General features: G+C 41.0%; 2 protein-coding genes across 18 annotated transcripts in view; one reads left to right on the forward strand and one right to left on the reverse strand.

Annotated features, from left to right (window-relative positions):
- SNX3 (sorting nexin 3) overlaps positions 1-22,570 on the forward strand; it is a 1,122,685-nt gene that overhangs the window by 503,864 nt on the left and 596,251 nt on the right. Inside the window, exon 1 of one of the 17 annotated variants that reach the window (XM_050789185.1) lies at positions 9,421-9,430. The exons of the other annotated variants lie outside the window; for them this stretch is intronic. The gene's annotated coding sequence lies outside the window, so the exon portion shown is untranslated. Of the gene's footprint in view, positions 1-9,420; positions 9,431-22,570 lie in introns of those variants that run through there. 17 annotated transcript variants of the gene reach the window in all.
- Positions 1-22,570, reverse strand: part of ARMC2 (armadillo repeat containing 2) — a 219,665-nt gene that overhangs the window by 138,205 nt on the left and 58,890 nt on the right. The gene's annotated exons all lie outside the window — the stretch shown is intronic.

Consider the following 22,570-nt stretch of genomic DNA (forward strand, 5'->3'; position numbering starts at 1 on the left):
AAGACCTAGGTGGCCCAAGAGACATTTTTTCCCTCCCCCTTCCCAGTTCCATTTACGTGAGGCCCCAGTGAGATTTCTGAAAGAAAATGATAGACGGCCCCTGGGACTGATGTTTGGGCCTTGGGAGACCCGACACAGAAGGTTTCTGTTCTGGGGGATACGCATCAGTGTTGGAGGAGACCGTTTAACAAATTTTAAACTTTTCATATTTTGATTAAGATGGAATTAACATAACATAAAATTAACCACTTTAAAGTACACAGTTCTGTGGCATTTAGTACATTCACAATGCTGTAAAACCACTATCCCTATTTAGTTCCGAAACACTTTCCTCACCCCTAAAGGACTCATTAAGCAACCACTTCCAATTTCTCCTTCCCCTCAGCCCCTGGCAACCATTCACCTGCTTTCTGTCTGTATGGATTTACCTATTCTGAACATTCTGTATTAATGGAATCATATAATACATGGCCTTTCATGTCTGGCTTCTTTTATTTAGTATAATGTTTTCAAGGCTTATCCATGTTACAGCATGTATCAGTACTCCCTTTGTCTTTTTAGGGCTGAGTAGTGCTCTTTTCTACAGATAGACTACATTTTGTTTATCCATTTATCTGCCGATGGAGCATTCAGATTGTTTCACCTTTTAGCTACTATGAATAGTGCTGCTATTTGCGTACAGGTTTTTGTGTGGACAAAGTTTTTATTCCATCCAGGAGTGGAGTTACCGGGTCATAGAGTAATTCTGTTTAAAATTTTGAGGAACCATCAAACTGTCTTCCACAGTTGCTGCACCATTTTACATTCCCATTAGCAAAGTATGAAGATTCCAATTTCTCCCCATTCTAGCCAATACTTGCTATTGTCTGTGTTTTTAATTATAGTCCTTCTAGGGAGTGTTAAGTACTATTTCAATGTGGTTTCAGTTTGCATTTCACTAGTGACTATTGAGTGTGTGTGTGTGTATATATATATATATATTTTTTTTTTTTTTTTTTTGGAGACCAGGTCTCCATATGTTGCTTGGGCTGGAATGCAGTGGTGATATCATAGCTCACTCCAGGCTTGAACTCCTGGGCTCAAGTGATCCTCCTGCCTCAGCTCCTGAGTAACTGGGACCACAGGCACATACCACCATGTCCAGCTCTGGGCATCTTTTCAAGTGTGTGTTGGTCATTTGCGTATCTTCTTAGAAAAATATCAATTCAAGTCCTGTGGCCATTTTTAAATTGGGTTGTCTTTTTCTTGGGGAGTCATAGACTTCTTAAATATTCTGGATATTAGATCCTTTCATATATGATTTGTAAACGTTTTCTCCCATTCTGTAGTTTTTCTTTTTATTTTCTTGATAGGGTCCTTTGATGCACAAAAAGAGTTTCTGATTTTGATGAAGTCTAATGTGTCTCTTTTTTCCACGTGTTGCCTGTGCTTTTGCTGTCTTATCTAAGAATCCATTGCCAAATCCAAGGTCGTGAAGATTTTCTCCCGTTTTCTTCTAAGAGTTTTAGCTTTTACATTTAAGTCTTTGATTCATTTTGAGTTAAGTCCTATGTATGGTGTGGTTAATGGCCAAACATCATTCTCTTGCATGTGGCTATCCAGTTGTCCCAGCTGTTGAAGAGGGAGAAACTTTTTTGAGGCAACAATATGTTATGTCACTTAAATGTCCTTCGATGATGCAGGGCCAGGGTTGCCGGAGTGGAGCTTTTCAGGAAAAGGGGCGGTAAGATCCTGAGAGTGTGAGCTTATTAGACAGTGGTTGCTATGATGTGCTGAGGAAACAAAGCCCACTGCTCTTCTGCCAGAACAGCTTCAGCAGTCCCCTGAGGCATGGCAGGAGAGTGGGGACAGTGATGAGAGGAGAGGTGGCTCCTGGCAGCAGCAAGGTCAAACTGTGCTGAGGCAGCAGCAATGGTGTCTGTGGCCACCAGGGGGCAGAGCAGAGGTGGGTACCAAGCAGGAGTACATTAAATGGCCACCACGGTGCACCGTGTAGGCAGAGGGCCCTCTGCTAGGGAACAAAAGGACTTAGAGGACATGGGTTTCACCATTTCCATTGTTGGGTGCTTGAAGCCAAAAATTATTTTTGTTACTTTTTGTTTGTCCTCCCCAGGGATGGCACGGCCTGGAAAAGCAAGAATTACAATTAATTTCCCTTTTCAAAATGCAGTTCAAAAAAGAACATTGCTTTTCAGGACCCTGGCTTTCTGTGAGAAAGCCTATCCTAGCATTCAAAATTAAGTCATGTTTGCCAAAATGTAAATTTCTTTCATGGCTCTTTGTTTTAAAGTCACTGCTTATATTTGTAGCAGATAAAAGAAGAGGGAAAAGGAGGAATAATTTATCTAAAAAATAGCAATTCTATTTTTGGGAAGGGATGTCACAGAGAACTGCTATAGTTCTGTAACATTAATCTATTTCAGATTTTTCAAATGTGAAGAATGCAGTTTACATTTACTGCCACAAATTTGGTGAACATTCTTCATTATGCACTGAGCAGAAAATTTGAAAGTTCAGACAAATGAAGAAATCCCCTCCCCCAGGCCATCCTTTGACATAACTAGGACAATCCAATATAATAACCCTCTAAAAGGATTAATTCTGCCTAAAACCAGCTCCTGAAGAAAACCACATGGCACTTTCTAAACGTTCTTGATAATGTGCACATCTTTATCACAGTTACAACCCATGAGCCTGGTGCTCAGCCTGTGTCTTCGAAGATTCTGTGACAATGCTGAATGAGGGCATCTTTACAATCACAGGAAAACAATAATATTAAAATCTACAGAACAAAACAGCATAAGTTTCCATTTTGCTTCTATTGAATATTAGAAACATACCCATTGCTGGCGATGGTGTAGTGAAACTCATCCACACCTACATTGCCAATAGCAATGCAAAGCTATTAGAAATATTTACATGGTTCAGTGATTTGCATTATCCAAAGAAGCATAATCTTTTACACCTGTTTAATACAAAATTACTCTAAGAACATTTGCAAGCCGGAAGCTTCTTGACCATCTAGTGAAGGTGGTAGTGGTTAGGTAAAATACATTGTAACCATTTAATGAATGTAAGGGTAAAATAGAGGCATTGAGATATACAAATGACACAATGTTAAGAGGCACAAATAGTTCTGTTGAGGCAGGGGGAGGAGCATAATTGTAAATGCAGTTTTTCCTTCTGCTATTTAAAGTATCATTCATGTTGCCGTAATGTTTTTTGTTTTATAAAAATGTTAAATTAATTGCAGGGTAGGTACATTACCTTTTGGTCGTATGTAAGAGGATACAAAGTTAAGCATACATAGCATTTCATGTTTTTAAAATTTTTTTATTTCAGTAGTTTTTAGAGTACAAGTGGCTTTTGGTTACATGAATGAATTGTATAGTGGTGAAGTCTGAGACTCTGTAGTGTACGTTCTACCCAATATATCGTTTTTTATCCCTCGGCACCCTCCACCCACCCCCTTCTGTGTCTCTGTAACCCATTATGTCACTCTGTAGCATTTTGTTTTTAAAAACTTTTACATTTATGCTTGGCTTGTCTTGGTTGGGCTGGTCTATGATTACTTCCACACCGTATTAAGTTATAGGCAGGGGTGGGAGGAACTCTCAGGGTGTCAAGCCATTTGGTGGCAAGGCTCAAGGGGAGAGACCAGGCAGACTTCCAGGGAAAGCTTGGTGAGTGGGCATCACAAGGAAGACAATGGCAGAAAGGAAGCCGACTTTGGCATCAGGGTATAATGTCTGGGGCATCTTCATACTTTATCGTCTGTGAGTGCTACATTGTGGTGCTCCACAGAGCATACAACCCCCTGGTGTTTTGCAATGTCAAGTATCTATTGATCCCCTACTGTAGTGGACACCGTTTTGCCTACTTCTTCCTTGCAGAATTCCTGGTAATGAACGACAAAACCCACTCAAGCTAGTTTAGGCCAGAAAGGAATTGTTTCAGAAACATAGGGAGCTCATAGAATTTCCAGGAAGGCTGGAAAATAAAGGCTGGAAGGCTACATAACCTGGAACAATACCCAAATTATCCTACCAAGCTGCTCCAGCGGAGGCCTGCATCCGCTGCCGCCTACAGCGCAGATGCTATGCACAGGATGCTACCACTCAGCTGTCTCCGAAAAGTCGACTGTCTTTCTGCAGTGCTCCTCCACCTTCACCGGAACATGGATTCTGCCTGGCACCTAATTCCATGCTTTTCTCCGTTCTGAATTCAAGCATTATGCAGGTGTGTCTGATTGGAGGAGTCCGGGTGACATACCTCTATCCAAACACGCCTGCTGACTGGGAAGGTGAATTCTGTTTTCCTCTTTGGTGGGCAGGACTCCTAAAGTGGGAAATTTCTCAAATATAGTCAGCCACAAATGTGACAAGTGTTCACTATTTGCTAACAAAATCTTACCTAACTTTGTCCAGCTGTCCATTTGACTCTTTGTGGCCATGAGCTTTCGGGAAGGTTGCCCCCTTCCCAGCTACCCTGATTAAGCCAGTTGTGACATTCCATTTCCTTAATGTTACCTCATGGAAGAGGCATGTGACTCAGTGTGACCAATGATTCATGAAGACACATTTGCTGAGGGATTTCCAGGAAAAATTTCTTAGTTCTTATAAAGGGACACAAAGACACAGTACTTCCTTTGTTCTGCCTCTGGAGAGTGGTGTGTGGGGATTTGAAGCCCAGAGCTGCTGCAGCCATCCAGTGACTGACACGCTTAGAATGGCAGAGTAGAAAGATGGAATCAATCTGGATCCTTGATAACATTACTTGGCCACTGAATTAACCACCCTGTGTTTGTTCCATCTCAGAATTACTTCTTATGTGAAATACTCCTCCACCTTCACCGGAACATACATTACATTTCTGTAATGATTAGGCCAGTTAAGTTGAAGTTTTCCTATTACGTGCCACCCAAAGCATTGTGATCTACTTCCGTGTCCAGCCCTATAAAAATGATTGTGATAGACAGGAACATAAGGCGTGGCCACCTCCTTGGACCTGAGCAGCCTGTGGATGTGTATCCATGAAAATAAAATGGATACAAAGCATGGCCATATTCAGAAAGTCCCTTCTGAACAACTGTCCCTCTCAGAAGTGGACCCAGCATCCATTCTCCCTCTACAATAGCAGCCAATTTCATTTTGTGGAATTTCCTTTCCTCCATTATGTTCAGTAAATGGAAATAATCTGACCTGCCACCAAGGAGGCTGAAAGGGTTCCTGAAGGTTCTTTCTGGCAGATACTTCCTATCACCCCACGCAGCCAGGAGCAGGCTCACACCTAAGCTCAGTCAATCAGACGCTTTCTCTCAAGACTTTATGTCTCCAACCAAGTGATTCAAGGATAGAAAATAGTGGTGGGTGTTCATTCATCCCAGAAACTCCCACTGTAGCCCTGGTATCTGGCCAAGACTGCCAAGTTGTTCCAGCTGCCTAGTTGCCCAAAGCTGCCCTGGAGGAATATCTGTTCTGTTTCTAAAACCACCATGTTCTCGGAAAACAGATTACAAAACATCCCCAATAGCTCAGCTAGAGACATTGCGGCACGAAAGCGTACACACTTGAAGAAAATCCAAATCAGAACGTTATGAAAGTCCAGTTTTACAATTCTACCTCTTTCTCTAAAGACTGTGTTAGTGAATTTATACTGAGGTGTTCTTTATACATGTAACTCATCCTATTTATTCTTCTTGTTCCCCTGTCAAAATTGGGGTGTTTAAGTTATGAAATAAAAAGGCTGATATAAAACAAGCTGCTAAAATTAAACTCACGAAGAAGTTTACGGATGAATCAACTGTTCATGGAACGTTTATGTTTTAAAATTTAAGGGAATATTGGTATCCCAGATCTTTGCTTCTCGGGAACTTGAGGACAATTATATGAAATATTTTTCAAAGTATTTTATTTCTAGGAACTGTAATAGTGAATACCATGTGACCTCAAAAAGCAATAAAAGTAAATATTGAGGATATGAAAGAAAAAACCATTTCAGCCTTCATTTGGATTTTTTTTAACTTACATAATTTTTTTAAACTGTGATAAAATACACATAAAATTTCCATCTTAAACACTTTTTTTTGTTTGTTTTTGAGACAGGGTCTCAGTCCAGTTGCCTAGGCTGGAGAGCAGTGGCATGATCTTGGCTCACTGCAGCCTTGACCTCCTGGGCTCAGGTGCTTCTCCCACCTCAGCCTCCTGAGTAGCTGGGACTACAGGCGTGCACCCCCACGCCCAGCTAATTTTTTGTATTTTTAGTAGAAATGGGGTTTCGCTATGTTGCCCAGGCTGGTCTCAAACTCCTGGACTCAAGCAATCTGCCCACCTTGGCCTCCCAGAGTGCTGGGATTACAGGCATGAGCCACTGCAACCAGCAATCCATCTTAAACTTTTAAGTATTATATTTCGTTGAATTTTTTTAAGTTAGTTTAATATTTTGAGTTTACTAAACATATTCTTATACAATTTGCTAATGTGAAGGCTTGTGAATTTTCAAGTAAAACCAAAATTCTTTTGTCTACTCTCTGAAGAAATGTTAGTTGTAAAGCTCAAGACCACATTGTAGTAATGACTTCTATTCTGTTTCTGTACATTGAAACAAATGAAAATGATCAAAGAAATAAAGAGACATATTCATGCTGTAAGTCATTTAATTTCTCATTTTAAACCTCCAGCTAATTAGAAATACTAGATAATGTTCAGTGGGTCTTATAGTAGTCAAAAGGAATTATACATAACTTTTTTTTTTTTCGCTCTGTTGCCCAGGCTGGAGTGCAGTGGTGCAATCTCGGCTCACTGCAGCCTCCGCCTCCTGGGTTCAAGCGATTCTCCTGCCTCAGCCTCCTGAGTAGCTGGGACTACAGGCATGCATAGAGACAGGGTTTCACCATGTTGGCCAGGATGGTCTCAATCTCCTGACCTTGTGATCTGCCCGCCTTGGCCTCCCAAAGTGCTGGGATTACAGGCGTGAGCCACTGGGCCTGGCCTACATCACTATTAAAACAAATTTATTAGGAAAAATTTCCGGTGCCTACAAAGCGGACAAGAGTAGAATAAGCCCCCATTAGCCAACCCTCAGTCTCAACAATTATCAATATTCTGCCATTCTTCTTTGATCTATAGCTCTCGCCTTCACCCTCCCACATTTACATCCAGTTATTATAAGTTTTACTTAGGCCGGGCATGGTGGCTCACGCCTGTAATCCCAGCACTTTGGGAGGCCGAGGTGGGTGGATCCCCTGAGGTCAGGAGTTCAAGACCAGCCTGACCAACATGGTAAAACCTGGTCTGTACTAAAAATACAAAAATTAGCCAGTGTGTTGGCACATGCCTGTAGTCCTAGCTACTCAGGAGGCTGAGACAGGAGAATTGCTTGAACCCAGGAGGCGGAGGTTGCAGTAAGCTCCAGCCTGGGTGACAGAGTGAGACTCCGTCTCAAAAAAATAAATAGGCCGGGTGCGGTGGCTCATGCCTGTAATCCCAGCATTTTGGGAGGCCAAGGCGGGTGGATAATGAGGTCGGGAGTTGGAAACCAGCCTGGCCAAGATGGTGAAACCCTGTCTCTACTAAAAATACAAAAATTAGCCAGGTGCGGTGGTGGGCACCTATAATCCCAGCTACTCCGGAGGCTGAGGCAGGAGAATCACCTGAACCCAGGAGGCGGAGGTTGCAGTGAGCTGAGATTGCACCGCTGCACTCTAGCCTGGGTGACAGAGCAAGACTCCATCTCAAATAAATAATTTTTACTTAGTCCTTTTGGGTAAAATTTCTACCCACGAGGGTGCACAAATCTTAACTGTACAATTCTGACAAATGAATACTGACATGTAGTCTACACCCCATTACAATAGAGAACATTTCTGTTTCCCCAGAAAGTTTCCTCATGTCTCCTTTATATCGTCCCCCATTCAGAGGAAGTCACTGCTTTCATTTTTTCACCTTGATTATTTTGGCCTATTGTAGAACTTTACCAAAATGGAACTGTCTGTGTACTTTTTGAATCTAATTTCACGTAGCATAATATTTGTGAGGGTTGTCGGTGCTGTTGAGTAGTTCCTCCTTTATCATTGCTGAGTTGTATTCCATTATAGAATACAATGGACTAGATAAGCAAATACTGCACTTTGCTCATCTATCCTCTGGTTGATGGATATTGAGTTGCTTCCAGCTTTTGGCTGTTGTGAAGAAAAGTTGCTATGAACATTTCTGTACAAGCCCTTTTGTGGACATGTTTTCATTTCTTTTCAATAAATACTTAGGAATGGAATTTCTAAGTCAAAGGGTAACTCTATGCTGTGCATAAGACACTGTCAGACCATTTTCCAAAGTGGTTGAACCATTTTAGAGTCCAACATATAACTTCCACATTATACATCAACATATGAAAATTCCAGTTACTCCACTTTATCTGCCTTTTACATTGTAGCCACTCTTGTGGATATATAGTAGCACCTCATTGCTCTTTCCATTGGCATTCCCCTGGTGAGTAATGAGGCTGATCGCTTTGTCATATGCTATTAGTTATGTGTGTATATCTTCATCTGTGAAGTGTCTGTTCAAACAGTTTTCCTTTTTTAAAAACTGGGCTGTTCTTTTTTATTATTATTGTATTTTAGGAGTTCTTTTATATATCCTGATACAAGATCTTTGTCAGATACAGGTTTTATGAATATTTTTCAGTCTGTGGTTTGTCTATTAACTATCTTGTGTCTTTTGACAGGCAGAATATCTTAATTTTGGTGAAGACTAATTTGTTAATTTTTTTGTGGTTTTCACTTTCCTTATCCTGTCTGAGCAATTTTTTGCCAACTCCAAAGATGTAAAGATATTTTCCTGTGTTTTCTTGTACATACTTTGCAGTTTTTGCCTTTATGTTTATATCTATAATTCATCTCAAAATAACTTTTGTGTATTATCTGAGGTCAGTGTTTATTTCTTAAATGTGGATATCCAGTTATCCCACCATCATTTTGAAAATACTTTTTTTTCCCATTCATTTATTTGGCACCTTTGTGAAAAGTCAATAGACCGTATTTGTGAGGCTGTATGTCTGAATTCTATTATTTTTCATTGATTGATATGACTATCTCTTTGCCAATATCACACTGTCTATATTACTATTAGAGTATATGTCTTATATGTTAGAAGAGTTAGTTTCTGTATTAGTCTGTTCTCACACTGCTGTAAACAAATACCTGAGACTGGGTCATTTATAAAGAAAAGAGGTTTAATTGGCTCACAGTTCTGCAGGCTGTACAAGAAGCGTGACTGGGGAGGCCTCAGGAAACTTACAATCATGGCAGAAGGGGAAACAGGCACATCTTACATGGCTGGAGCAAGAGGAAGAGAAGAGATGGGGGGAAGGTGCCACACACTTTTAAGCAACCAGATCTCATGAGACCTCTATCATGAGACAGCACTGGGGGATGATGCTAAACCACTGGAAATCCACCCCCATGGTCCAGTCACAAGGCCCCTCCTCCAACATTGGAGATTAAAATTCAACATGTAATTTGGGTGGGGACACACATCAAAACCATATCAGTATTGTAACTTGCTAGTACAAACTATTACAAACTTTGTGACTTAAAACAATACCAACATATTCACTTAAGGTTCTGGAGGTCAGAAGTCTGAGATGAGTGTTAGGGGCAAAAACCAAAGTGTTGGCAGGACTGGTTCCTTCTTGAGGCTTCTTTCCGTTTCTAAAGATTGCCTGCATTCCTTGGCTTGTGACTACATCATTCCAAGCTCTGCTTCTGTCATCTTATTTCCATCTCTGACTCTACTCTTAGTGCTTCTCTCTTATAAAGACACTTGAATTTGTTCTACTCAAGTAATCTAGCATGTTCTCCCAGGGTGTTCTCCTATCTTAAGATTCTTAATGCATCTGTAAAATGTCTTTTGCCTATTAATGTAACATAGTCACAGGTTCTGGGTATTAGGACATGAACATCTTTAGGGAGCCATTATTCAGCCTGCCACAGTAGGTAAGCCCTTTGTTCTTATTCATTAATGTTTTGGCTATTTTAGGTCTTTTGCATTTTTATGTACATTTGAGAATGTGGGAGAATTAACAACTTAAAAATATTAAGTCATCTTGTATATAAACATAGTATAACTCACCATTCATTTAGGGGTTCCTTAATTTCCTTCAGCAATATTTTACAGTTTTCAGTGTAGAGGTTTTACATTCATGTAGAGATCTTTCATTAAATTTAGTCCTAAGTAGTTTATAATTTGTTGCTGTTATAAATAAACTTATTTGGGGCTATTATGTTATTTTCCAATTATTTCCTGCTAGTATAGAGAAATATAAATTTTTATGCTTATATATCTTTATAGATTTTGTTTCTTCAGGTCTTGCGGAGTTCACTTTCTAGTTTTAGATATTTGCTGTTATTATTGTTGATTCCTTGGGTTTTTTAAGTAAACAATCATGACATCTGCAAATAGAGACAGGTTTACTTTGTTTCTAATTTTTCTAATTTTTATTTAACAATTAGAACAATGGGTAACACCTCCAGTACATATTGACTAAAAATGGTGAGAGCAGATATTCCCTAATCTTAGAGTATTTATCTTTACAACAATAGATATAGGTATTAGTTATAAATTTTTATAGGTGCCCTTTATCGGATTGAGGATGTTATCTTCTATTCCAAGTTTCCAGAGTTTTTTTTAAAAACTATGAATGAGTGTCAAGTTCTGTCAAATGCTTTTCCTGTATCTACTGTGATAATCTGTGTTGTTATTCTGTTACTTGGGAGGAATGCATTTGTTGGATTTTTATTTATTTTATTTTTATTTTTTATTATACTTTAAGTTCTAGGGTACATGTAAACAATGTGCAGGTTTGTTACTTATGTATACATGTGCCATGTTGGTGTGCTGCACCCATTAACTCGTCATTTACATTAGGTATTCCTCCTAATGCTATTCCTCCCCCCGCCCCCTCCCCCCACCCCATGACAGGCCCCGGTGTGTGATGTTCCCCTTCCTGTGTCCAAGTGTTCTCATTGTTCAATTCCCACCTATGAGTGAGAACATGTGGTGTTTGCTTTTCTGTTCTTGCGATAGTTTGCTGAGAATGATGGTTTCCAGTTGCATCCATGTCCCTACAAAGGACATGAACTCATCCTTTTTTATGGCTGCATAGTATTCCATGGTGTATATGTGCCACATTTTCTTAATCCAGTCTGTCATTGATGGACATTTGGGTTGGTTCCAAGCCTTTGCTACTGTGAATAGTGCTGCAGTAAACATACATGTGCATGTGTCTTTATAGCAGCATGATTTATAATCTTTTGGGTACATACCCAGTAGTGGGATGGCTGGGTCAAATGGTATTTCTAGCTCTAGATCCTTGAGGAATTGCCACACTGTCTTCCATAATGGTTGAACTAGTTTACAGTCCCACCAACAGTGTAAAAGTGTTCCTATTTCTCCATATCTTCTCCAGCACCTGTTGTTTCCTGACTTTTTAATGATCGCCATTCTAACGGGTGTGAGATGGTATCTCATTGTAGTTTTGATTTGCATTTCTCTGATGGCCAGTGATGATGAGCATTTTTTCATGTGTCTGTTGGTTGCATAAATGTCTTCTTTTGAGAAGTTCATACCTTCACCCACTTTTTGATGGGGTTGTTTGTTTTTTTCTTGTAAATTTGTTTGAGTTCTTTGTAGGTTCTGGATATTAGCCCTTTGTCAGATGAGTAGTTTGCAAACATTTTCTCCCATTCTGTAGGTTGCCTGTTCACTCTGATGGTAGTTTCTTTTGCTGTTCAGAAGCTCTTTAGTTTAATTAGATCCCATTTGTCAATTTTAGCTTTTGTTGCCATTGTTTTTGGTATTTTAGACATGAAGTCCTTGCCCATGCCTATGTCCTGAATGGTATTACCTAGGTTTTCTTCTAGGGTTTTTATGGTTTTAGGTCTAACATTTAAGCCTCTAATCCATCTTGAATTAATTTTCATATAAGGTGTAAGGAAGGGATCCAGTTTCAGCTTTCTACATATGGCTAGCCAGCTTTCCCAGCACTATTTATTAAATAGGGAATCCTTTCCCCATTTTTTGTTTTTGTCAGGTTTGCCAAAGATCAGATGGTTGTAGATGTGTGGTATTATTTCTGAGGGCTCTGTTCTGTTCCATTGGTCTATATCTCTGTTTTGGTAACAGTACCATGCTATTTTGGTTACTGTAGCCTTGTAGTATAGTTTGAAGTCAAGTAGCGTGAAGCCTCCAGCTTTGTTCTTTTGGCTTAGGATTGTCTTGGCAATGTGGGCTCTTTTTGGTTCCATATGAACTTTAAAGTAGTTTTTTTCCAATTCTGTGAAGAAAGTCATTGGTAGCTTAATGGGGATGACATTGAATCTAGAAATTACCTTGGGCAGTATGGCCATTTTCACGATATTGATTCTTCCTATCCATGAGCATGGAATGTTCTTCCATTTGTTTGTGTCCTCTTTTATTTCCTTGAGCAGTGGTTTGTAGTTCTCCTTGAAGAGGTCTTTCACATCCCTTGTAAGTTGGATTCCTAGGTATTTTATTCTCTTTGAAGCAATTGTGAATGGGAGTTCACTCATCATTTGGCTCTCTGTTTGTCTGTTATTGGTGTAGAGGAATGCTTGTGATTTTTGCACATTGATTTGTATCCTGAGACTTTGCTGAAGTTGCTTATCAGCTTAAGGAGAATTTGGGCTGAGACAATGGGGTTTTCTAAATACACAATCATGTCATCTGCAAACAGGGACAATTTGACTTCCTCTTTTCCTAATTGAATACCCTTTCTTTCTCCTGCCTGATTGCCCTGGCCAGAACTTCCAACACTATGTTGAATAGGAGTGGTGAGAGAGGGCATCCCTGTCTTGTGCCAGTTTTCAAAGGAAATGCTCCCAGTTTTTGCCCATTCAGTATGGTATTGGCTGTAGGTTTGTCATAAATAGCACTTACTATTTTGAGATATGTTCCATCAATACCGAATTTATTGAGAGTTTTTAGCATGAAGGGCTGTTGAATTTTGTCAAAGGCCTTTTGTGCATTTATTGAGATAATCATTTGGTTTTCGTCTTTGGTTCTGTTTATATGCTGGATTACATTTATTGATTTGTATATGTTAAACCAGCCTTGCATCCCAGGGATGAAGCAGACTTGATCATGGTGGATACACTTTTTGATGGATTTGGGGATTTGGTCTGCCAGTATTTCACTGAGGATTTTTGTATCGATGTTCATCAGGGATATTGGTCTAAAATTCTCTTTTTTTGTTGTGTCTCTGTCAGGTTTTGGTATCAGGATGATGTTGGCCTCATAAAATGAGTTAGGGAGGATTCCCTCTTTTTCTATTGATTGGAGTAGTTTCAGAAGTAATGGTACCAGCACCTCTGGTATCTCTGGTAGAATTCGGCTGTGAATCCATCTGGTCCTGGACTTTTTTTGGTTGGTAGGCTATTATTGCCTCAATTTCAGAACCTGCTATTGGTCTATTCAGGGATTCAGCTTCTTCCTGGTTTCATCTTGGGAGAGTGTATGTGTTCAGGAAATTATCCATTTCTTCTAGGTTTTCTAGTTTATTTGTGTAGAGGTGTTTATAGTATTCTCTGATGGTAGTTTGTATTTCTGTGGGGTCAGTGGTGATATCCCCTTTATCATTTTTTATTGTGTCTATTTGATTCTTCTCTCTTTTCTTATTAGTCTTGTTAGCGGTCTATCAATTTTGTTGATCTTTTCAAAAAACCAGCTCCTGGATTCATTGATTTTTTGAAGGGTTTTTTGTGTCTCTATCTCCTTCAGTTCTGCTCTGATCTTAGTTATTTCTTGCCTTCTGCTAGCTTTTGAATTTGTTTGCTCTTGCTTCTCTAGTTCTTTTCATTGTGATGTTAGGGTGTCAATTTTAGATCTTTTCTGCTTTCTCTTGTGGGCATTTAGTGCTATAAATTTCCCTCTACACACTGCTTTAAATGTGTCCCAGAGATTCTGGTATGTTGTATCTTTGTTCTTATTGGTTTCAAAGAACATCTTTATTTCTGCCTTCATTTCGTTATGTACCCAGTAGTCATTCAGGAGCAGGTTGTTCAGTTTCCATGTAGTTGAGCAGTTTTGATTGAGTTTCTTAGTCCTGAGTTCTAGTTTGATTGCACTGTGGTCTGAGAGACAGTTTGTTATAATTTCTGTTCTTGTACATTTGCCGAGGAGCACTTTACTTCCAACTATGTGGTCAATTTTGGAATAAGTGCGATGTGGTGCTGAGAAGAATGTATATTCTATTGATTTGGGGTGGAGAGTTCTATAGATGTCTATTAGGTCCACTTGGTGCAGAGTTTAGTTCAATTCCTGGATATCCTTGTTAACTTTCTGTCTCGTTGATCTGTCTAATGTTGACAGTGGGGTAGTAAAGTCTCCACTATTATTGTGTGGGCGTCTAAGCCCCTTTGTAAGTCTCTAAGGACTTGCTTTATGAATCTGGGTGCTCCTGTATTGGGTGCATATATATTTAGGATAGTTAGCTCTTCTTGTTGAATTGATCCCTTTACCATTATGTAATGGACTTCTTTGCCTCTTTTGATCTTTGTTGGTTTGAAGTCTGTTTTATCAGAGACTAGGATATTGCAACCCCTGCCTTTTTTTGCTTTCCATTTGCTTGGTAGAGCATCCTCCATCCCTTTATTTTGAGCCTGTGTGTGTCTCTGCACGTGAGATGGGTCTCCTGAATACAGCACACCAATGGGTCTTGACTCTTTATTCAATTTGCCAGTCTGTGTCTTTTAATTGAAGCATTTATCCCATTTACATTTAAGGTTAATATTGTTATGTGTGAATTTGATCCTGTCGTTATGATGTTAGCTGGCTATTTTGCTCTTTAGCTGATACAGTTTCTTCCTAGCATCGACGGTCTTTACATTTTGGCATGTTTTTGCAGTGGCTGGTACCGGTTGTTCCTTTCCATGTTTAGTGCTTCCTTCAGGAGCTCTTGTAGGGCAGGCCTGGTGGTGACAAAATCTCTCAGCATTTGTTTGTCCGTAAAGGATTTTATTTCTCCTTCACTTATGAAACTTACTTTGGCTGGATATGAAATTCTGGGTTGAAAATTCTTTTCTTTAAGTATTGGTCCCCACTCTTTTCTGGCTTATAGAGTTTCTGCTGAGAGATCCACTGTTAGTCTGATGGGCTTCCCTTTATGGGTAACCTGACCTTTATCTCTGGCTGCCTTTAACATTTTTTCCTTCATTTCAACTTTGGTGAATCTGACAATTACGTGTCTTGGAGTTGTTCTTCTCGAGGAGTATGTTTGTGGCCTTCTCTATATTTCCTGAATTTGAATGTTGGCCTGCCTCGCTAGGTTGGGAAGTTCTCCTGGATAATATCCTGAAGAGTGTTTTCCAACTTGGTTCCATTCTCCCCATCACTTTCAGGTACACCAGTCAGACGTAGATTTGGTCTTTTCACATAGTCCCATATTTCTTGGAGGCTTTGTTCATTTCTTTTTACTCTTTTTTCTCTAAACTTCTCTTCTTGCTTCATTTCATTCATTTGATCTTCAATCACTGATACCCTTTCTTCCAGTTGATGGAATCAGTTACTGCAGCTTGTGCATTTGTCATGTAGATCTTGTGCCACAGTTTTCAGCTCTATCAGGTCATTTAAGGACTTCTCTATGCTGGTTATTCTAGTTAGCCATTCGTCTAATCTTTTTTCAAGGTTTTTAGCTTCTTTGTGATGGGTTTGAACTTCCTCCTTTAGCTCGGAGAAGTTTGATCATCTGAAACCTTCTCTCAACTCGTCAAAGTCATTCTCCTTCAGCTTTGTTCTGTTGCTGGCAAGGAGCTGCGTTTCTTTGGAGGGGGAGAGGCGCTCTGATTTTTAGAATTTTCAGCTTTTCTGCTCTGTGTTTTCCCCATCTTTGTGGTTTTACCTACATTTGGTCTTTGATGATGGTGACATACAGATGGGGTTTTGGTGTGGATGTCCTTTCTGTTTGTTAGTTTTCCTTCCAACAGTCAGGACCCTTAGCTGCAGGTCTGTTGGAGTTTTTGCTGGAGGTCCACTCCAGCCCCTGTTTGCCTGGGTATCAGCAGTGGAGGCTGCAGAAGAGTGAATATTGCTGAACAGCAAATGTTGCCGCCTGATTGTTTCTCTGGAAGCTTTGTCTCAGAGGGGTACCTGGCCATGTGAGGTGTCAGTCTGCCCCTACTGGGGTGTGCCTCTCAGTTAGCCTACTCGGGGGCAAGGGACCCACTTGAGGAGGCAGTCTGTCCATTCTCAGATCTCAAACTCCATGCTGGGAGAACCACTACTCTCTTCAAAGCTGTCAGACAGGGACATTTAAATCTGCAGAGATTTCTACTGCCTTTTGTTTGGCTATGCCCTGTCCCCAGAGGTGGAGTCTACAGAGGCAGGCAGGCCTCCTTGAGCTGCGGTGGGCTCCCCCCAGTTCGAGCTTTCCAGCCATTTTGTTTACCTACTCAAGTCTCAGCAATGGTGGACGCCCCTTCACCAGCCTCGCTGTTGCCTTGCAGCTAGATCTCAGACTGCTGTGCTAGCAATGAGGGAGGCCCCGAGGGTGTGGGACCCTCCGAGCCAGGTGAAGGATATAATCTCGTGGTGTGCCATTTGCTAAGATCCTTGGAAAAGTGCCGTATTAGGGTGGGAGTGACCTGATTTTCCAGGTGCTGTGTGTCACAGTTTCCCTTGGCTAGGGAAGGGAATTCCCTTACCCCTTGTGCTTCCCAGGTGAGGTGATGCCTTGCTCTGCTTCAGCTCTCGCTCGGTAGGCTGCACCCACTGTCCTGCCCCCACTGTCCGCCATGCCCCAGTGAGATGAACCTGGTACCTCAGTTGGAAATGCAGAAATTACCCGTCTTCTGTGTCATTCACACTGGGAGCTGTAGCCTGGAGCTGTTCCTATTCGGCCATCTTGGAACCAAGATCTGTTTGATTTTTAAATATTAAACCAACCTTGCATTCTTGGAGAAAACCTGCTTTATCATGATGTATCATTTTGTTCAGAATTATTGTGTCTTGTTGATGACATATAGTGATCTTTAATTTTCTTTTCATTTAATGCTTTTGTCAGATTTTGGTATCAGGGTTTTACTGGCCTACTAAAAGAAGATGTGGCCTACTAAAAGAAGAATATTTCTCCTCCCTCTATTTTCTAAAGGATTTTGTCTAAAGCTGGTATTATTACTTTGTTAAATGTTGGATAGAATTCTCCAGTGAATGAATTATTTTTTTCCTTTCTGTTCTTTAAAGATGTTATTCCATTTTATTCTGGCCTGTACTGTTATTAATAATTTTTTTTGATATGGAATCTCACTCTGTCACCCAGGCTGGAGTCCAGTGGCACCATCTTGGTTCACTGCAACCTCTACCTCCCAGGTTCAAGTGATTCTTATGCCTCAGTCTCCCAAGTAGCTGGGATTATAGGCACATGCCACCACATCCAGCTAATTTTTGTATTTTTAGTAGAGACAGGGTTTCACCATTTGGGCCAGGTTGGTCTTAAACTCTCGACCTCAGGCAATCCACCTGTCTTGGCCTCCCAAAATGCTGGGATTACAGGCATTAGCCACCATGCCCAGCATGGCCTCTGCGATTATTAGAAGGCGTTATATGTATTGTTCTTCCACTGTATAAAATGTGTTGTTTGCATCTGACTAGTCAACCCACTGATGCTGTGAATTTCTGCTGTCCTTAAGCTGTGCACAGATCAGGAAGTGAATGAAAGCAAAAAGCTCCTGCAAATGAGTGAGTCTTACCACAGCAGATCCCTGTCTAATTTCTCGAAGCTTCGGGTTCTTTTTCAGAGCTTTCTCATAGTTGTTTTTATAAATAATGTTTCCCAGATGTCATAATTATTGTTTGGGAGGGTTAGTCCAACCAAAGTACTCTGTCACTATTGTATATTATTTTTAAATATATTCAAAATTTGGAAATTATTTATTGAGAAGCTCAAAATTACCCAAATGCTCAACTCTGAAACCCAACTATACATAAGAGAAAGTAAAGCATAATTTGGGCCTTAATACACAAAGTATATAGAACCTATTTAAATAATCAAAAGATGTTTCCCCTTGATGAATGCTGCTGACAATTCTATTCCTATTGGCAAGGTGATGTAGGACAAAGCAGTCTTGAGCAGGTGGCATGTGCCATGTATTAAGTTGGTGCAAAAGTAATTGCGGTTTTGCCATTACTTTTAATGGCACCAACGTAATAACTCTTAAGCGATGAGCAGTGAGTACCCCACATGTAATTTCTTGGCAAAACTAGCCTACCAGCAGACTGATAGCCTTAATTATGAGACAATACCAATGGGAAAGATTTGTATGGAAGGTGGACAGTAGAATGATACATAAGACAATGCTCTGTACTGTCCAGAAACAGAGCAACTGCAGGCAGTGTAGGATGAAAAGTGCTTTTAAGGATGTTCGATTTCTTTTTTTTTTTTTTTTTTTTTTGAGACAGAGTCTTGCTCTGTCACCCAGGCTGGAGTGCAGTGGCGGGATCTTGGCTCACTGCAAGCTCCGTCTCCCAAGTTGACGCCCTTCTCCTGCTTCAGCCTCCCGAGTAACTGGGCCTACAGGCGCCCGCCACCACACCCAGCTAATTTTTGTATTTTTAGTAGAGACGGGGTTTCACTGTGTTAGCCATGATGGTCTCGATCTCCTGATCTTGTGATCCGCCCACCTCAGCCTCTCAAAGTGCTGGGATTACAGGCATGAGCCACTGTGCCCAGCTAAGGAGGTTCAGTTTCAAGCATGAAATTGGTTGTTACATTGAACAAGAGTGTGAACGAAGGAGGATGAATGATAGAAAAAGAGGGAAGAGAAAGTATATGCCAATGACTTTCATATCCAAATTTCCTCAAGTAACTTCTATTGTTATTCCCCTTTATGAATTAAGGTTGAGGTTTAGAGAGGTCACTGGCTTAAGTGACTCCAGTCTGTTGCACATACCACTAGGGCAATGGTTGTAAATTTTTAGAAGTTCAATGTCAAATTGCCAGATCCTTGGCCTTTGATGGATGACAAAGTTGTCCTTAAAGGCATTCAAGAGACACCAGAGGAAGTGCCATTGTTAAAAAATCTCTGGCTCTGCGCTACCCACACCCACAATCTATTACTCAATCAATCCTCTAGTCAGTTAATTAGAGTTTTAAGTGGGTTAAAAAGCTACTCTCAAAAAATAAAATCCATTCCTGGGAGGCTTATATATCGGTCATGTACATCATTGTATTAATGATTTTACTTACATGGGTTTCCTCCTAATAGCTATCTGAGAAAGAAATGTGTCATCGTTGGGAGGGTGTGGGGAAGAAGAGAAGCAATGTGGAGCCAGGGCCACTTGGCAGAGGACTCTGGGGAAAGCAGGGTGGGGCTTTCGGTACCAGAGAGTATCATGGTTTCTTGCGGGGCAGAAACAAGGAAGATGTCAATTGCCAAGAAGAGGTTAAAGACTGTTTTTCCACTTTTGACTTTTCTAAGGTCATTGTTGGTGGCAACTCTCACTACCATGACCACTGCTGAAGATCTTGTATGTGATGCTGCCCTGGGGAACGAGTTCTTTCTTGAAGCTAGCCTTGCTGGCTTGACTCATGTCAAGAATAGGCATTGTACCTAAAGACAGATGGACCACAGGCTTAGCTGAGGGTTCCCCTGCTACTCTATGGTTTCAAACACATGTGGCCCACCTCAGTAGGCACCAGATAGCTGACCGTAAATAAAGAGAACCGCTGAGAGGTGGGGTGCAGTCTCTGGCACACAGGTGCTAGGGAACTAGGTTTTGATTTTAAACACTCTGTGAAATGTGTAGCCAATGTGTTCCCTTCTTTGCCTTGGTGCCCAGGAAGCTCAGAACCAAATTTAGAAGCTCAAGAATTACTGGCAGATATTTCTGTGAACTAACTTCACTGTTGTCTTTGTCTTACTATTCCACTTTTATCTTCCCCTTGCCCTATCTCTTTGCCTGTTTCAGTTTGATATATTGTGTGCATTTGTATAAAGCCAACTCAAATCCTTTTGGGAGTAAGTTGGGGGAAATAAATAAGGAAGACCTTCTTAAATGGTCTTTTAACAGCCTGAGTATGCATCTCTATCTGATAAGAAGTACTGAAGCTGTTTTGGTAGCCTTTGTCAAATGAGTTGTGGAGTAAACCATGAACTTGCTTTTTTTTTTTTTTTTTCTTTTAGAGACGGAGTCTTGCTCTCTTGCCCAGGTTGGAGTGCAATGGCATGATCTTGACTCACTGCAACCCCTACCTCCCAGATTCAAGCAACTCTCCTACCTCAGCCTCCCAAGCTGGGATTACAGGCACCTGCCACCACACCCGGCTAATTTTTATATTTTTAGAAGAGACAGGGTTTCATCATGTCGGCCAGGCTGGTCTCCAACTCCTGGCCTCAGGTGATCCGCCCGCCTTGGCCTCCCAAAGTGCTGGGATTACAGGCATGAGCCTCCTCGCCTGGCCTACGAGCTTGCTTTTAAGTAGGAAAACAATGTTGACCCAGGGATGTCCTGCCTGCCCCAAAGCCGAGTCTCCTTTGTTTTCTTTGGATTCTTTCCTGTCCAGACCAAATTGCTCTACTAGCCTTTTTATTCTGATTTAATTGTTCAACTAGCTTCTAACTTTGTTAAAGCTAAAATTAGAGAAAATGAGTAATATTGCAGAAAAATCATACTTTGGTTTGCCAAAATAATGAAAGTTTTGTCCTGAAACATGGTTAAAATAAAAAGTAGGCTCACTTGGTTAGGCTACAGAATTCCTATCCCTAACAGCTTAAACAATTTGCACAGACAACTTCCATGAATGGTTTGAGCACAAATTTTTTTTTTTTTTTTTTTTTTTTTTGAGATGGAGTCTCGCTCGTCGTCCAGGCTGGAGTGCAGTGGCATGATCTTCGCTCACTGCAAGCTCTGCCTACCGGGTTCATGCCATTCTCCTGCCTCAGGCCTCCCGAGCAGCTGGGACTACAGGCTCCTGCCACCATGCCTGGCTAATTTTTTGTATTTTTAGCAGAGACAGGGTTTCACTGTGTTAGCCAAGATAGTCTCGATCTCCTGACCTCGTGATCCGCCCGTCTCGTTTCCCAAAGTGCTGGGATTACAAGCCTGAGCCACCGCGCCTGGCTGAGTACAAATCTCTTAATAATATCCTTACAAAAATTATTTTTTGTGACTTGCCATCAATCAACAAACATTTACTGAGTGTTATCTCTGCTCAAGCACTCAGAGGATTACAAAGATAAGTAACCCTGGCCAGGTGTGGTGGCTCATGCCTGTAATCTCAGTGCTTTGGGAGGCCAAGGCGAGCAGATCACTTGAGGCTAGGAGTTTGAGACCAGCCTGGCCAATGTGGCAAAACCCCGTCTCTACTAAAAATACAAAAATTAGCTGGGTGTGGTGGCAGGTGCCTGGAATCCCAGCTACTCGGGAGAGTGAGGCAGGGGAATTGTTTGAACCTGGAAGGCAGAGGTTACAGTGAGCTGAGATGGCACCATTGCACTCCAGCCTGGGCGACAGAGCAAGACTCTGTCTCAAAAAAAAAAAAAAAAAAAAGGTAAGTAACCCCAGTTCTTGTGCTCCAAGGGCCTACACTGTGAGGATTGGAAGGTGGATTGAAAGATAAGTAAATGCATATATTGCAAGACAAAATGAGAGGGATACCCGGAAGGCAGATGAACTCCTGTGAATGCAGAACAGGAGAGGGTCTCGTTTGGGGGCTGAGAGTGGTGCAGTCTTCTTGGGAGAAGCAGTATTTGCCAAGGTTGTTATTTTCAAATGGAGAACAGTGAGACAGAACCAATGCAGCTGTAGAGACCCAATATAGAGGTCCTTGAATTCAGGACAGAGGCACTGGTTCTCGACTTTGCAGTAAGGGGAAGCCACTGCAGGATTAGCTGCTGGAGAGTGGTGTGTTTAATCTGACAGCAATGGCATTTTTATTTAATTTTATTTAGACACCACGTGGTTTCAGATTAGGATTTGAACTAATCATTAAACTCTTTTTAAAAAAAGAAATGAAATGGAAGCCACGCATGGAGGTTCATACCTGTAATCTCAGCACGTTGGGAGGCTGAAGCGGGGGGATGGCTTGAGCCTAGGTGTTCAAGACCAGCCTAAGCAACACAAGAGAGACCTCATCTGCAAAAAATGTTTAAAATGAGCTAGGCATGGTGGCACATGCCTATAGTCTCAGCTATTCAAAAGGCTGAGCTGGGAGGATGGCTTGAACCCAGAGGTTGAGGCTGCAGTGGCAGCTACAGTGAGCTACAATCATGCCACTGCACTCCAGCCTGGGCAAAAGAGCAAGACCTTGTCTCAAAAAACAAAACAAAACAAAACAAACAAAACAAAACAAAAAAACCCAAAGGAAAAAAAGAAAAGAAAAGAAAGAATGAAAATAAAAATAAGAAATCAAATGAAAAGTCTAAGTACCAACTTATATTCCTGCAAACTGAAAATGAGCCAGTCTATTCTTGGGCCATCACGGCCTTGTTTTGATTCTACAAGGTACATAAATAACTTGAATTATGGAAAGAAGTAACCAGAAGTCAAATAGCACGTTT

The sequence above is a fragment of the Macaca thibetana genome, chromosome 4 (genome assembly GCF_024542745.1).
Source record: "Macaca thibetana thibetana isolate TM-01 chromosome 4, ASM2454274v1, whole genome shotgun sequence".
NCBI classification, from domain to species: Eukaryota; Metazoa; Chordata; class Mammalia; order Primates; family Cercopithecidae; genus Macaca; species Macaca thibetana.